Source organism: Pelobates fuscus, chromosome 10, assembly GCF_036172605.1.
Source record: "Pelobates fuscus isolate aPelFus1 chromosome 10, aPelFus1.pri, whole genome shotgun sequence".
Taxonomy (NCBI): Eukaryota; Metazoa; Chordata; class Amphibia; order Anura; family Pelobatidae; genus Pelobates; species Pelobates fuscus.
In genome coordinates this window covers 153,759,971-153,775,711 of record NC_086326.1, presented here as the reverse complement: position 1 = coordinate 153,775,711, position 15,741 = coordinate 153,759,971, and the positions used below count along the sequence as shown (strand labels likewise).

The following is a 15,741-nucleotide window of genomic DNA, read 5'->3' as shown; positions in this document are numbered from 1 at the left end:
TCTATGTTCCCCCCTCTCCTTCTCTCTCTCTCTCTCCATGTTCCCCCTCTCCTTCTCTCTATCTCCATGTCCCCCCTCTCCTTCTCTCTCTCTCCATGTCCCCTCTCTCCTTCTCTCTAACTCCATGTTCTCTCCTCTCCATGTTCCCCCTCTCCTTCTCTCTCTCTCCATGTTCCCCCCTCTCCTTCTCTCTATCTCCATGTTCCCTCCTCTCTCTCTATGTTCTCCCCTCTCTCTATGTTCTCCCCCTCTCCTTCTCTCTCTCCATGTTCCCCCCTCTCCTTCTCCTTCTCTCTCTCTCCCCATGTTCCCCCTCTCCTTCTCTCTCTATCCATGTCCCTCCCTCTCCTCCTCTCTCTCTCTCCCCCTCTCTCTCTCTCTGTTCCCCCTCTCTCTCTATGTTCCCCCCTCTCCTTCTCTCTCTCCATGTCCCCCCTCTCCTTCTCTCTCTCTCCATGTTCCCTCTCTCTATGTCCCCCCCCTCTCTCTCCATGTTCCCCCCTCTCTCTCTCTATGTTCCCCCTCTCTCTCTCCATGTTCCCCCTCTCTCTCTCTCCATGTTCCCCCTCTCTCTCCTTCTCTCTCTCTCCCCATGTTCCCCCTCTCTCTCTCTCCATGTTCCCCCCTCTCTCTCTCTCCATGTTCCCCCTCTCTCTCTCCGTGTTCCCCCTCTCTCTCTCCGTGTTCCCCCTCTCCTTCTCTCTCTCTCTCCATGTTCCCCCTCTCTCTCTCCATGTCCCCCCTCTCTCTCTCTATGTCCCCCCTCTCCTTCTCTCTCTCCATGTCCCCCCTCTCCTTCTCTCTCTCCATGTTCCCTCTCTCCATGTTCCCCCTCTCTCTCTCCCCATGTCCCCCCTCTCTCTCTCTCCCCATGTCCCCCCTCTCCTTCTCTCTCTCCATGTCCCCCCTCTCTCTCCATGTTACCCCTCTCTCTCTCTCCATGTTACCCCTCTCTCTCTCCATGTTCCCCTCCCTCTCCCCATTCTCTCTCTCCATGTCCCCCCTCTCATGCCCCCCCCTCTCTCTCCATGTCCCCCCTCTCTCTCTTCATGTCCCCCCTCTCCTTCTCTCTCTCCATGTTCCCCCCTCTCTCTCTCTCCATGTCCCCCTTTCTCTCTCTCCATGTCCCCCTTTCTCTCTCTCCATGTCCCCCCTTTATCTCTCTCCATGTTCCCCCTCTCTCTCTCCATGTCCCCCTCTCTCCTTCTCCCTCTCTCTCCATGTTCCGTCTCTGTCTCTGTCTCTCTGTCTCTCTGTCTCTCTGTCTCTCTGTCTCTCTGTCTCTCTGTCTCTCTGTCTCTCTGTCTCTCTGTCTCTCTCTCTCTCTCTCTCTCTCTCTCTCTCTGTTTAAGACAGCTCGGCGCACAGATATGACGTGCTGGCTTTGCCCAAACTCCTTTAATTGATTTTTAGCAGTCTGCCCTTTTCAACCATGGCGCCATGCTGATCGCTTTTCGTGGCGTCAGTGTCTCTAATTGCCCCTAATTTGCATACTCCGCCCCTTCTTACTCTGGGATCTGCTCGGCTTTCAGTGACATCATAACCCTGCGCCGCAGAACTGTCTGAGCTGCTAGGTGAGAGAGGGGGGAACATAGAGAGAGAGAGAAGGGGAGAGAGAGGGGAACATAGAGAGAGAGAGAGAAGGGGAGAGAGAGGGGAACAGAGAGAGAGAGAGAGGGGGGGGAACATGGAGAGAGAGAAGGAGAGAGAGAGGGGGGGAACATAGAGAGAGAGAGAGAGAGAAGGGGAGAGAGAGGGGAACATGGAGAGAGAGAGAGAGAGAAGGGGAGAGAGAGGGGAACATGGAGAGAGAGAGAGGGGAACATGGAGAGAGAGAGAGAGAGAAGGGGAGAGAGAGGGGAACATGGAGAGAGAGAGAGGGGAACATGGAGAGAGAGAGAGAGAGAGAGAAGGGGAGAGAGAGGGGGGAACATGGAGAGAGAGGGGGGGGGAACATGGAGAGAGAGAGAGAGAGGGGGGAACATGGAGAGAGAGAGAGAGAGGGGGGAACTTGGAGAGAGAGAGAGAGAGGGGGGAACATGGAGAGAGAGAGAGAGAGAGAGAGAGGGGGGGGAACATGGAGAGAGAGAAGGGGAGAGAGAGGGGAACATGGAGAGAGAGAGAGAGAAGGGGAGAGAGAGGGGGGAACATGGAGAGAGAGAGAGAGGGGGGAACATGGGGAGAGAGAGAGAGGGGGGGACATGGAGAGAGAGAGAGGGGGGAACATGGAGAGAGAGAGAGAGGGGGGAACATGGAGAGAGAGAGAGAGAGGGTGAACATGGAGAGAGAGAGAGAGGGTGAACATGGAGAGAGAGAGAGAGGGGGGGGAACATGGAGAGAGAGGGGAACATGGAGAGAGGGAGAGAGAGGGGGAACATGGAGGGAGAGAGAAGGAGAGGGGGGAACATGGGGAGAGAGAGAGAGAAGGAGAGGGGAACATAGGGAGAGAGAGAGGGGGGGAACATGGAGAGAGAGAAGGAGAGAGAGGGGGGAACATGGAGAGAGAGAAGGAGAGAGAGAGGGGGGACATGGAGAGAGAGAAGGAGAGAGGGGGGCATGGAGAGAGAGAAGGAGAGAGAGAGGGGGGACATGGAGAGAGGGAGAGAGGAGGGAAAATGGGGAGAGAGAGAGAGAGAGAGGGGGGAACATGGAGAGAGGGGGGGACATGGAGAGAGAGGGGGGGACATGGAGAGAGAGGGGGGAACATGGAGAGAGAGAGGTACATGGAGAGAGAGAGAGAGGTACATGGAGAGAGAGAGGGGGACATGGAGAGAGAGAGAGAGGGGGGAACATGGAGAGAGAGAGGGGGACATGGAGAGAGAGGGGGGAACATGGAGAGAGAGGGGGAACATGGAGAGAGAGAGGGGAACATAGAGAGAGAGAGAAGGAGATGGGGGAACATGGAGAGAGAGAGAGGGGGGGACATGGAGAGAAAGAGAGAGAGAGGGGGGGAAACATGGAGAGAGAGAGAGGGGGGGAAACATGGAGAGAGAGAGAGAGGGGGGACATGGAGAGAGAGAGAGAGAGAGGGGGGAACATGGATAGAGAGAGGGGGGCCTGGAGAGAGAGAGAAGGAGAGGGGGAACATGGAGAGAAAGAGGGGAACATGGAGAGAAAGAGGGGAACATAGAGAGAGAGAGAGAGAGGGGAACATAGAGAGAGAGAGAGAGGAACATGGAGAGAGAGAGGGGAACATAGAGAGAGAGAGAAGGAGAGGGGGAACATGGAGAGAGAGAGAGGGGGAACATGGGGAGAGAGAGAGAAGGAGACGGGGAACATGGAGAGAGAGGGGGGAACATGGAGAGAGAGAGAGAGGGGGAACATGGAGAGAGGGGGGAACATGGAGAGAGAGAGGGGGAACATGGAGAGAGAGAGGGGGGAACATGGAGAGAGAGAGGGGAACATGGAGAGAGAGAGGGGGACATGGAGAGAGAGAGAAGGAGAGGGGGGAACATGGAGAGAGAGAGAAGGAGAGGGGGGAACATGGAGAGAAAGAGGGGAACATAGAGAGAGAGGAACATATAGAGAGAGAAGGAGAGGGGGGAACATGGAGAGAGAGAGAGGGGAACATGGAGAGAGAGAGGGGAACATGGAGAGAGAGAGAGGGGGAACATGGAGAGAGAGAGAGGGGGAACATGGAGAGAGAGAGAGAGAGGGGGGGGACATGGAGAGAGAGAGGGGGGGAATATGGAGAGAGAGAGGGGGAATATGGAGAGAGAGGGGGGGCATGGAGAGAGAGGGGGAATATGGAGAGAGAGGGGGGAACATGGAGAGAGAGAGGGGAACATGGAGAGAGAGAGGGGGACATGGAGAGAGAGAGAAGGAGAGGGGGGAACATGGAGAGAGAGAGAAGGAGAGGGGGAACATGGAGAGAAAGAGGGGAACATAGAGAGAGAGGAACATATAGAGAGAGAAGGAGAGGGGGGAACATGGAGAGAGAGAGAGAGAGAGGAACATGGAGAGAGAGAGGGGAACATGGAGAGAGAGAGAGAGGGGGAACATGGAGAGAGAGAGAGAGAGAGGGGGACATGGAGAGAGAGAGGGGGGGAATATGGAGAGAGAGAGGGGGAATATGGAGAGAGAGGGGGGGCATGGAGAGAGAGGGGGAATATGGAGAGAGAGGGGGGACATGGGGAGAGAGAGAGGGGGGACATGGGGAGAGAGAGAGGGGGGACATGGGGAGAGAGAGAGAAGGAGAGGGGGGAACATGGAGAGAGAGAGGGGAACATGGAGAGAGAGAGGGGAACATGGAGAGAGAGGGGGAACATGGAGAGAGAGAGGGGGGGAACATGGAGAGAGAGAGGGGGGAACATGGAGAGAGAGAGGGGGGGAACATGGAGAGAGAGAGGGGGGGAACATGGAGAGAGAGAGGGGAACATGGAGAGAGAGAGAGGGGAACATGGAGAGAGGGAGAGAGAGGGGGAACATGGAGAGAGAGAAAGGGGAACATGGAGAGAGAGAGGGGAACATGGAGAGAGAGAGGGGAACATGGAGAGAGGGAGAGAGGGAGAGAGAGGGGGAACATGGAGAGAGAGAGGGGGAACATGGAGAGAGAGAGGGGGGAACATGGAGAGAGAGAGGGGGAACATGGAGAGAGAGGGGGAACATGGAGAGAGAGGAGAGAGGGGGAACATGGAGAGAGGGGGGGACATGGAGAGAGAGAGAGGGGGGAACATGGAGAGAGAGAGAGAGAGAGGGGGAACATGGAGAGAGAGAGGGGGGGACATGGAGAGAGAGAGGGGGGGAACATGGAGAGAGAGAGGGGGGGAACATGGAGGGAGAGAGAGAGAGAGAGAGAGAGGGGGTGAACATGGAGAGAGAACATGGAGAGAGAGAGAGAAGGAGAGGGGGGAACACGGAGAGAGAGGGGGGAACACGGAGAGAGAGAGAGGGGAACGTGGAGAGAGGGAGAGAGAGGGGGAACATGGAGAGAGAGAGGGGGGGGACATGGAGAGAGGGGGAACATGGAGAGAGAGAAGTAGAGAGGGGGAACATGGAGAGAGAGAGAGAGAGAGGGGAACATGGAGAGAGAGAGAGAGGGGGGGACATGGAGAGAGAGGGGGGGGAACATGGAGAGAGAGGGGGGGAACATGGAGAGAGAGGGGGTGAACATGGAGAGAGAGAGAGAGAGAGGGGGAACATGGAGAGAGAGGGGGAACATGGAGAGAGAGGGGGAACATGGAGAGAGAGAGAGGGGGGGGGAACATGGAGAGAGAGAGAGAGGGGGGAACATGGAGAGAGAGAGAGAGGGGGGGAACATGGAGAGAGAGAGAGAGGGGGGGAACATGGAGAGAGAGAGAGGGGGGGGAACATGGAGAGAGAGAGAAGGAGGGGGAACATGGAGAGAGGGGGAACATGGAGAGAGAGGAGAGAGGGGGAACATGGAGAGAGAGGAGAGAGGGGGAACATGGAGAGAGAGGAGAGAGGGGGAACTTGGAGAGAGAGAAGTAGAGAGGGGGAACATGGAGAGAGAGAGAGAGAGGGGGGACATGGAGAGAGAGAGAGGGGGGGACATGGAGAGAGAGAGAGAGAGAGAGAGAGAGGGGGGGACATGGAGAGAGAGAGAGAGGGGGGACATGGAGAGAGAGAGGGAGGGACATGGAGAGAGAGAGAGAGGGGGGGACATGGAGAGAGAGAGGGGGTGAACATGGAGAGAGAGAGAGGGGGGGGGACATGGAGAGAGAGAGGGGGTGAACATGGAGAGAGAGAGAGAGAGAGGGGGGAACATGGAGAGAGAGGGGGGGACATGGAGAGAGAGAGAGGGGGGGACATGGAGAGAGAGAGAGAGGAGAGGGGGAACATGGAGAGAGAGAGGAGAGGGGGAACATGGAGAGAGAGAGGAGAGGGGGAACATGGAGAGAGAAGGAGAGGGGGAACATGGAGGGGCCGCTCTTGTTTGCAGTGATGTTTGTCAAAACCCTTTTGTTTTCATTGTTTTTCATTTCCTTTATATTTATTTGATAAAATACTCAGACTGTTAATTTATTTTCTGTGTAGCTCAATTTCTCTCATATCTGTCCATTTTGCTGTAAGTTATGATTTGTTTCAAGAATAGTTTTTTCCCCCACAAGGTCTTCATCTCCAGAGAGACTAGAGTCTAGTGTTTGGAGAAAGCAAGTCATTTTCATTGGGTATCTGAAATAATAGATCAGGGTGGTGCAGTAGACATTGCTTACCTATGGAAACGGAACTCCAGTCCTTTTGTCCCCTGTTCCCGCCTCTTAGTGTCCCCTCCCCTTCCCAGAAGTCTCTGTTTCTGAGGAGTCGTAGCGCGGGAAACTTCCCGCCTCTTTACCCCCAGTGAAAAAGAGCCCGCCAATCTCCGCCATTGTCCCCAAAGGATGTCCCCACCCATCTCAGGGACCCCCAGAACAGTAACCTCCAGAACAGTAACCTCCATGAACAGCCACCGTTAGCAGGGTCCCTGTGTGAAACCAGATAAGGGAAGCGTCTCCTTTCGAGACATGAATTCTCACCCTTGACGGCGTTCGCCTATACAAACGGTGGCCACCCAGAGAAGCACTCATTAATTACTTCCCTTTCAGTTTCACACTATGTTGTGAGTTGCCAACGTTCGAATTAATGGTTGTGAACATTCCAACGGGTGCCTGGTGTAACAGATCACCTGGCACCCCGACTGGGTACCTCCGTTTGACGGATGCTCCTAGCGCTTCCTGAGGGCTCCAAGCACTCCAGCCGACACCATAACCACCGTAGACCCCACGAACTACCGCAGCTTGGTTGGGGTCTCGCCGTCTCCTTCCCACCCTGGACCTCCAACCAGGTTCCAGTGGGTGAACCTCTCTTCTAAGAGAGGGAAGCAGACACAAGCTCTTAAAAGAGCTTAGAAGGGATTATCCAAGGGAGCATGCAGAGCATAGCAATCCCTTGTAGTGATATAGCAATACCCCCAATAAGAGACAGGACTATAGATTGAGAGTGAAGAATAACTAGCTTTTAATGAAACACTCTGCTTTTATGCCCATTTTACACACATAGTACCGCCCACAGGGTCTTGAAGAACAACCAATCAGACACGTATAATATAATAAAACACTCCCTGTAACAGAACATTATCATACCCTGAGCTCTGTGGAATAATACAGTGAATTACATTATAAAGCATCTGTTCGGTAGTTTGAAAACTGATACGCAAATAGGCGAACACCGCTGAGACCTCCATACAACCGTAACTTTGTGCTGTAACTGTCAGGGTACCTGTGGTCTCTACCTCTGAAAGAGGTAGAGACTTAGCTGTTCCTCCATCCAGACGGCCTGATGGCTCCCTTCTCCACGGTCTATCCGGTCATGCAAGGCCGGCCGCGAGGGAGTGACTGCCTTTTACAGCATCTAGGCAGGAAGTTGTCATCAGGACACTCCTCCGGAACGACCTGTCACTCAATTGCTGCAGGACCAATCAGGACGCCTCGGAGGCGTGGTTACTGCTCTGAACAGGGTATTTAACAGAGCTTCTTTCATTAGCTCATTGCCCTGTCGTGGTTCTAGCTTGTTCTAGTCACTCAGTGCTTGTGTATTCTATTATCCCTTTTGGTTTTGACCCGGCTTGTTTACCTTACTCTGCTTATCTCTGTTACCCTTGATTCGGCTTGTCTCTCGCTTACCTGTCTTCTGTTACCCTCGACCTCGGCTTGTCTTTGACCATTCTATACTGTACTACTTACGTTAGTCCGGCCATTCTAAGGTCCGGTATACGTATCTGGCTACTGTTTGTACTCTGCGTGTTGGATCCCTGTCCCGATCCTGACATTACGACAGGGCCAATGGATCCTGCAAGTACAAACAGTCAGCTGGCTTCTCCTGATCCTAGGTTTGAAGCCATGGATCACAGAATGGATCAGATGGCGCTTGCGCTACAGGCTCTATTATCTCGTGCCAATAACCCACCAGAGGAGATACGTAATACCCCTGTTTCTCCTGTCGGTTCAGGTCTAGAGGTAGCCACAGTGGGTGCTTCTTCTCGCATTACCCCCCCAGTACGCTATGGTGGGGCTCCTGAGAAGTGTCGTGGTTTCTTAAACCAAATTAGTATCCACTTTGAATTGCAACCTCGCTCTTATCCTACAGATAGGGCAAAGGTAGGATTTATTATCACCCTACTTATTGAGAAAGCTCTGAGATGGGCCAACCCATTATGGGAGAACGATAACCCATTAGTTTATAACTATAACGCCTTTGTAGCTGCTTTTAGAAGAACATTTGACCCTCCAGGTAGAAAGGTTAATGCAGCCAGATTACTGTTGCGTCTGAAACAGGAGAACCGAACACTGGTGGATTATGCACTAGAGTTCAGGTCTCTGGCATCAGAGGTCAAGTGGAATGAGCAGGCGTATATGGATGTATTTTTGAATGGATTATCTGAAGTAATCCTTGATGAGGTTGCTACCAGAGAACTCCCCGAGAATTTAGAGGATTTAATTTCGTTCATCTCTCGTATAGATGAATGTTTAAGAGAGAGACAGAACACTCGAGAGAGGAACCGGAGACCTTCTTTTAGGTTAGCCCCCGCTTTTCCAAGTCCTGACTCCACGGTATCTTTGCTTCCTGAACCTATGCAGATAGGGTATACCCGCCTCTCTGAGGAGGAAAGACAGTACAGGAGAAGAGAGGGTTTGTGTATGTAAGGGTCATTTACTCTCGAACTGTTCTAACCGCCCGGGAAACGCTCGCACCTAAGTCTCTCTAGAGGACAGGCCTTGGGTGTTTCTATATTGTCCTCTACTCCTAATTATAAAGATCACAGGCTTCTGCTACCAGTTTCCTTAACTTGCGGGAGGGAAGTAGTAAGGGCTATGGCTTTGATAGATTCCGGTGCTGCTGAGAATTTTATCGACCAAGCCTTTTCTAGTAAAAACAATTTCCCATCCCAGTTAAGGGAGACACCCTTGGCCGTTGAGGCCATAGATGGTAGACCACTACTAGACCCTGTTATCTTTCGTGAGACCATACCCATTGATTTAAATGTTGGTATCCTACACGTGGAGAAGTTATCTCTTCTGCTCATTTCGTCTCCTTCCGTTCCCATAGTTCTGGGGAATCCATGGTTGAAAGAACATAACCCTATTATCGATTGGGAGTTAGGGGAGATACTCTCGTGGGGCCAGGGCTGCCAGGATCGGTGTTTGTGCAAGGTTTCTCCATTAGCTAATATTAACATACAGGAGAATCCTACTCAGTCCACAGAAAGACAAATACCAGACCTTTACCTAGACTTAAGGGCAGTGTTTGACAAGAAGAATGCCGATTCTTTGCCGCCACACAGGTCATTTGACTGTAAAATTAAGCTTCTACCCGGGACTATGCCTCCGAGGGGCCATGTATATCCTTTGTCTGTTCAGGAAAACTCGGTTCTAGAAGAGTATATTCAGGAGAATTTAGAAAAGGGATTCATCAGGAGGTCTTCTTCTCCGGCCGGGGCGGGGTTCTTTTTCATTAAGAAGAAGGATGGCACGCTGAGACCTTGTATCGATTACCGAGGCTTGAATAAAATAACTGTCAGAAATGCCTATCCTATCCCACTGATTACCGAGTTATTTGATCGTCTTAAGGGCTCCAAAATCTTCACCAAGTTAGATCTCAGAGGGGCTTACAATTTGGTGAGAATCCAGCAAGGTCACGAGTGGATGACGGCATTCAATACCCGGTATGGCCATTACGAATACACTGTTATGCCATTTGGACTATGCAATGCTCCTGCAGTATTTCAGGATTTGATTAATGAGGTACTTAGGGAGTTTCAGCATGATTGTGTTATTGTTTACCTGGACGACATACTAATACACTCTAAGGAGATTGAGACTCACCATAGACAGGTCAGAAAGGTGTTACACAAACTTCTGCAACATGGTCTATACTGCAAATTGGAGAAGTGCAGTTTTGATCAGTCTCAGGTAGACTTTCTTGGGTACGTGATTTCTGGGGAAGGTTTTAAAATGGATCCTGGTAAACTCCAATCTATTTTAGACTGGCCTTTGCCCAAAGGACTCAAGGCTATCCAAAGGTTTATTGGTTTTTCCAACTACTATAGGCGCTTCATTAAGGGTTACTCCTCTATCATTGCGCCTATTACCAATATGACCAAACAAGGGGCGGATACTAAGTTCTGGTCTGAGGAAGCTCTTGGTGCTTTTAAGACTCTCAAGGAACTTTTTGCCTCAGCTCCCATTCTAGTTCATCCTGATACGACTCTGCCTTTCTTGCTCGAGGTCGATGCTTCTGAGACAGGAGTTGGGGCTGTTCTGTCTCAAAGGTTAGGGGTGGATAAACCGTTACACCCTTGTGGTTTCTTCTCTAAAAAAATTTCTGGGCCTGAGAGCAGATATGACATCGGGGAGAGGGAACTGTTAGCGGTCATTAAGGCTTTAAAGGAGTGGAGACATTTACTGGAAGGGACACTACACCCTGTTACTATTCTAACGGATCATAAGAACTTGTCTTATATTGGGGAGGCTAAGCGCTTGTCCGCCAGGCAGGCTCGCTGGGCCTTGTTCCTCACTCACTTTAATTATGTACTTACGTATAGACCTGGTTCTAAGAACTCTAAAGCCGATGCTTTGTCTCGTCAATATGAACCATCCACTATAACTGAACCACTTCTGTCCTCCATAGTTCCTAAGGGGAATATCATTGCGAACACGAATCTCAGGATTCACTCTCCATTGCTTTCTGAGATCATGAAGTTTCAGCATTTGGCACTCAAACAGACCCCTGGGGATCGACACTTCGTTCCTGCCGCTCTCCAACTGGAGGTGCTACGCTGTCTCCATAACAGCAAGGTGGCTGGGCATCCTGGCATCCGCAAGACTTATGTGCTGGTCTCTAAAGATTTTTGGTGGCCTGACTTACGCAAGGATATTAAAGAATTCATCGGGGCATGTGAAGTTTGTACCAAGACCAAGCTACCCCATTCGCTTCCATGCGGATTTCTGCACCCTTTAGAGGTTCCTGAAAAGCCTTGGTCCTGTCTGGCAATGGACTTCATTGTTGATTTGCCTATCTCTAAAAAGCAGACTGTCATCCTCACTGTGGTAGACAGATTTACTAAAATGGCTCATTTCATTCCCTTACCTAAACTCCCATCTTCGCCCGAGTTAGCGGAGATATTCGCCAGGGAGATTTTCCGTTTGCATGGGATACCTTCCCAAATTGTCTCTGACAGAGGCTCCCAATTTGTTTCCCGTTTTTGGAGATCATTCTGCTTCCAACTAGGCATCAAATTGAATTTCTCCTCTGCCTATCATCCTCAGTCCAATGGAGCGGCTGAACGCACTAACCAAAAAGTTGAACAATATTTACGTTGTTTCGTTTCAGAACACCAGGACGATTGGGTCGGTTTGATTCCTTGGGCGGAGTTTGCACATAACAATCTCATTTGTGATTCTACGCATGCTAGCCCTTTTTTCTTGAATTATGGCTTTCATCCTTCCATCCTTCCTTCGGAGTCTTCTTCTCAAGGGATACCGTCGGTGGATGTTCATGTTGCCAATTTAAGAAAGTTGTGGGATCGAACTCGACAAATCCTTCTGCACAATTCTACGCTGGTTAAAAAACACGCTGACAAACGTAGAAGGGCAGCACCGGTGTTTGTTCCAGGCGATAGAGTATGGTTAAGTACTAGAAACATTCGGTTAAAAGTGCCGTCCATGAAATTTGCTCCTCGATATATTGGACCGTACAGGGTACTGTCTCAAATTAACCCAGTTGCGTATCGTTTAGCATTGCCTAATGCCTTACGCATTCCTAATTCATTTCATGTTTCCTTGCTAAAACCATTAATATGTAACAGGTTCTCCTCCACGATCGCCCCTCCCCGCTCAGTTCAGGTGGAGGGTCAGGAGGAGTATGAGGTCAATTCCATCGTTGATTCTCGAATCTCCCGGGGGAAACTGCAATATCTGGTCGATTGGAAGGGTTATGGTCCTGAGGAGAGAAGTTGGGTACCTCAGGAGGAGGTGCATGCTCCCCGTCTCCGCAGGGCGTTTCACTCTCGATTCCCTTCTCGCCCTGGTGTATTCCGCCCGGTGGGCGTATCTGAGAGGGGGGGTACTGTCAGGGTACCTGTGGTCTCTACCTCTGAAAGAGGTAGAGACTTAGCTGTTCCTCCATCCAGACGGCCTGATGGCTCCCTTCTCCACGGTCTATCCGGTCATGCAAGGCCGGCCGCGTGGAGTGACTGCCTTTTACAGCATCTAGGCAGGAAGTTGTCATCAGGACACTCCTCCGGAACGACCTGTCACTCAATTGCTGCAGGACCAATCAGGACGCCTCAGAGGCGTGGTTACTGCTCTGAACAGGGTATTTAACAGAGCTTCTTTCATTAGCTCATTGCCCTGTCGTGGTTCTAGCTTGTTCTAGTCACTCAGTGCTTGTGTATTCTATTATCCCTTTTGGTTTTGACCCGGCTTGTTTACCTTACTCTGCTTATCTCTGTTACCCTTGATTCGGCTTGTCTCTCGCTTACCTGTCTTCTGTTACCCTCGACCTCGGCTTGTCTTTGACCATTCTATACTGTACTACTTACGTTAGTCCGGCCATTCTAAGGTCCGGTATACGTATCTGGCTACTGTTTGTACTCTGCGTGTTGGATCCCTGTCCCGATCCTGACAGTAACTACCGAACAACCAGCCGTTCGGTAGTTATACTTAATCTTCTATGGGGATTTCAGCGAACACCGAGATTGTTGTGGATGGCAAGAATTTCGTGGAGTTTTAATAGGCAAACGGAGACCGACCGCAGGGCCAAAACTTGTGGAACTCTTTTCGTCTAGAAAACCTGTGCAGTCGGTCAAAACTTCAAAGACCCATAACTCCCGAACCCCTCAACCGAATGAGCTGAAATTTGGACATTTTGTTCCCCTAAACAAGAGCTACCAAGCGGTGCTGGACTTAAAGGTGTACCCCCTGTTTTTGGGGTACATCCAGAACTTGGGTAAAATACTGTATGCTATAATTATGTTATATGTTTATCTGAGGGGAGGAGACGTGGGGGTGGTAACATGTATATGATTGGTTATTTTCAACCTCCCCCTGGGTGTGTCCTGTTTGTACCTTTTTGTAATAAAAAGCAGGCTGGGTATTCCAGTCCTCAGTTCTTCTTGACCCTTCAAAACGTAGCCTCGTCTCGTTCTTGGAAGGGGATTATTTGGGAATATTACTCTGCTCTTTTTCAGCTGAACCTGACTCTCTCTCTGGATATCGTGGATGGGATTATACCAGCTTTACTTCTCTACAGCAGCTTGCAGGGAAAAGGACGTCTCCAACGGCAGATACCCTCTCTCTACCTGGGTAGCCGTTACACTCCCATTTAGGACAAACAAATCCTCCCCTCTGCCTGTGATATAATTACTGAACACAATGGGCTAACGTAATTATCACAGGCAGGAAAATACAGTTTTACACAATTTTCATAACTTTAAAAGTATACATCACATTCACATAAAATTTTCAGAATCAGCATACTCCAAATACAAACATATGTCAAAATCATATTGGAGATAATTGGTGTAACGGCTACCCAGGTAGTGAGAGGGTATCAGCCGTTGGTGACGTCCTTTTCCCTGCAAGCTGCTGTGTAAAAGTAAAGCTGGTATAATCCCATCCACGAGATCCAGAGGGAGAGTCAGGTTCAGCTGTAAAAAGAGCAGAGTAATATTCCCAAATAATCCCCTTCCAAGAACGAGACGAGGCTACGTTTTGAAGGGTCAAGAAGAACTGAGGACTGGGACACCCAGCCTGCTTTTTATTACAGTTGCATACAAAAAGAACACACCCAGGGGGAGGCATAAAATCACCAATCCTATACATGGTACAACCCACACATCCCCTCCCCTCAGATAAACAGTTAACATAATTATAATGTACACATTTTTATCCAAGTTCTGGATGTACCCCACGAAATCCTTGTCATCCACAGTTATCTTGGCGTTCGCCGGAATCCCCATATCAAGTTAAGTATAACTACCGAACGGCCGGTTGTTCGGTAGTTCCAGCACGAAGTTCTGGGCGCATGAAGGTCTCAGCGGTGTTCGCCTGTTTGCGTGTCCGTTTTTAGTTCCACGCGTTCACAGGCAAACACTGCTGTTCGTGCGCAAAATGGCCGCGAACACGTGCAAAGTCCCGAAATGGCGGCCACCTATTCAGAGCACAAAGAATTCGTGTGGAATCATACGAACGGCTGCCTTCTCCGGTAATGGCATTTCTCATGCAAAATATATTCGAATAACTCCAGCTGTGTTCGGTTATTTAAACAGTCCAGGCATGTAGCATAGTCCTGTTACAATTGGCTTAGCTGGATGTGGTAAGCCAACTATATCCAGGTACAGAAAATGTCTCTATTCACAACAACAGCAAAAATAAACAAAAATACATAATTCCTATCATACTGAACAGAACCCCACATTCAACCTATACCCAGATAGCTTGGATCTGAGCGCTCAATATATCCAAACAGCGCTCGGATCCCACAAACACAGTCAAATCGCCATGGGGTTTAGGTTTAGCATGGGCTGATGAGAGGGGGCCATAGTCAGGAGGCTGGCAATCAGTCTTCTCCATAAGCCAAGGACACAGGGCAATTTGTCACATAAAACCCCAGTTACAAACGGCAGTTTGTAACACCGGGGAGGTCCTCATTTGGGAACCGAACGAGGTGGGAAGCAATCCACGAATGCTCATCCTGGATGGCATTCATCTAACGAATGGGCTGCCACCCAGGGGAGGCACGTGCCGAGGCTTCTCTTGCGGTTTGCGGTTTTGACAACTTATGATGAGGTGCGAACGTTCTAAAACTACATTCTAAATGGGATTTTGTGATGGACACCGTTCAGGAGGCGAATGGATTCCCGTTCGTGGTGGTACTTTCGAACGGGGAGCAAGTAGTTCTACAAACACAACTAATGAAACACAGGGTCAAGATAGGGAAAACACACGGAAGGGAGGTCAGGACAGTAACACACATTGCATGGTAACCAGGGCAGTTCACAGTTTAGCGGGGTTTCCGCTACAGGAATCCACACAGTAAAGGAGGAGACTATATTTAAAAGAAGAAAAACTACCACAACAAGAGGACATAGTCTTAAATTAGAGGTACAAAGGTTTAAAAATATTATCAGGAAGTATTACTTTACTGAGAGGGTAGTCAATCCATGGCTAGTTAACACAGTGAAGGAGTTTAAGCATGTGTGGGATATGCTTAAGGCTATCCTAGATTTAAGATAAGGCCAGGGACTAATGAAAGTATTTAGAAAATTGGGCAGACTAGATGGGCCGAGTGGTCCTTATCTGTCGTCACATTCTATGTTTCTATTGAATGAATCCACTATAATAAAGAAGAAGACGTGGTAGGTGATTGAGAAGTTATTGGATCCCATCTCAGTGATGGACTACCAGCTGAATTGACAGGTATGGGAGAAATTCACAGAGACACTTCTCTTATCTCCTCCCTTCTTCCTGCGCTGAATTAGTTAATATTAACTCAAAGATATGTAAAGTTGGAAGAAAGATATTCCATTGGGTGTGATGGAGGACACTGGGAGAACATAGGATTTATTAAGGAGAACTTGTGATTATATCAAGAGAATGAATCATATTACTCTCTTTGTAGATTGATGATTTGTAACCATGGAAACTTTGTCATTGTTCTTCATTTTCTCTATATAATTTGATGGATAAAAATTCCCGGCGAGCCAATAAATTTTTTTTTTCTCAAGTAGGCATTTTTTTCTAT

General features: G+C 49.7%; 1 protein-coding gene across 1 annotated transcript in view; it reads left to right on the top strand.

Moving 5' to 3' along the window:
• The first annotated feature begins 1,551 nt into the window (after positions 1–1,551).
• Positions 1,552–15,741, top strand: part of LOC134574879 (zinc finger protein 605-like) — a 67,635-nt gene continuing 53,445 nt past the window's right edge. The window contains exon 1 of the mRNA XM_063433927.1: positions 1,552–1,574. The gene's annotated coding sequence lies outside the window, so the exon portion shown is untranslated. The remainder of the gene's footprint in view (positions 1,575–15,741) is intronic.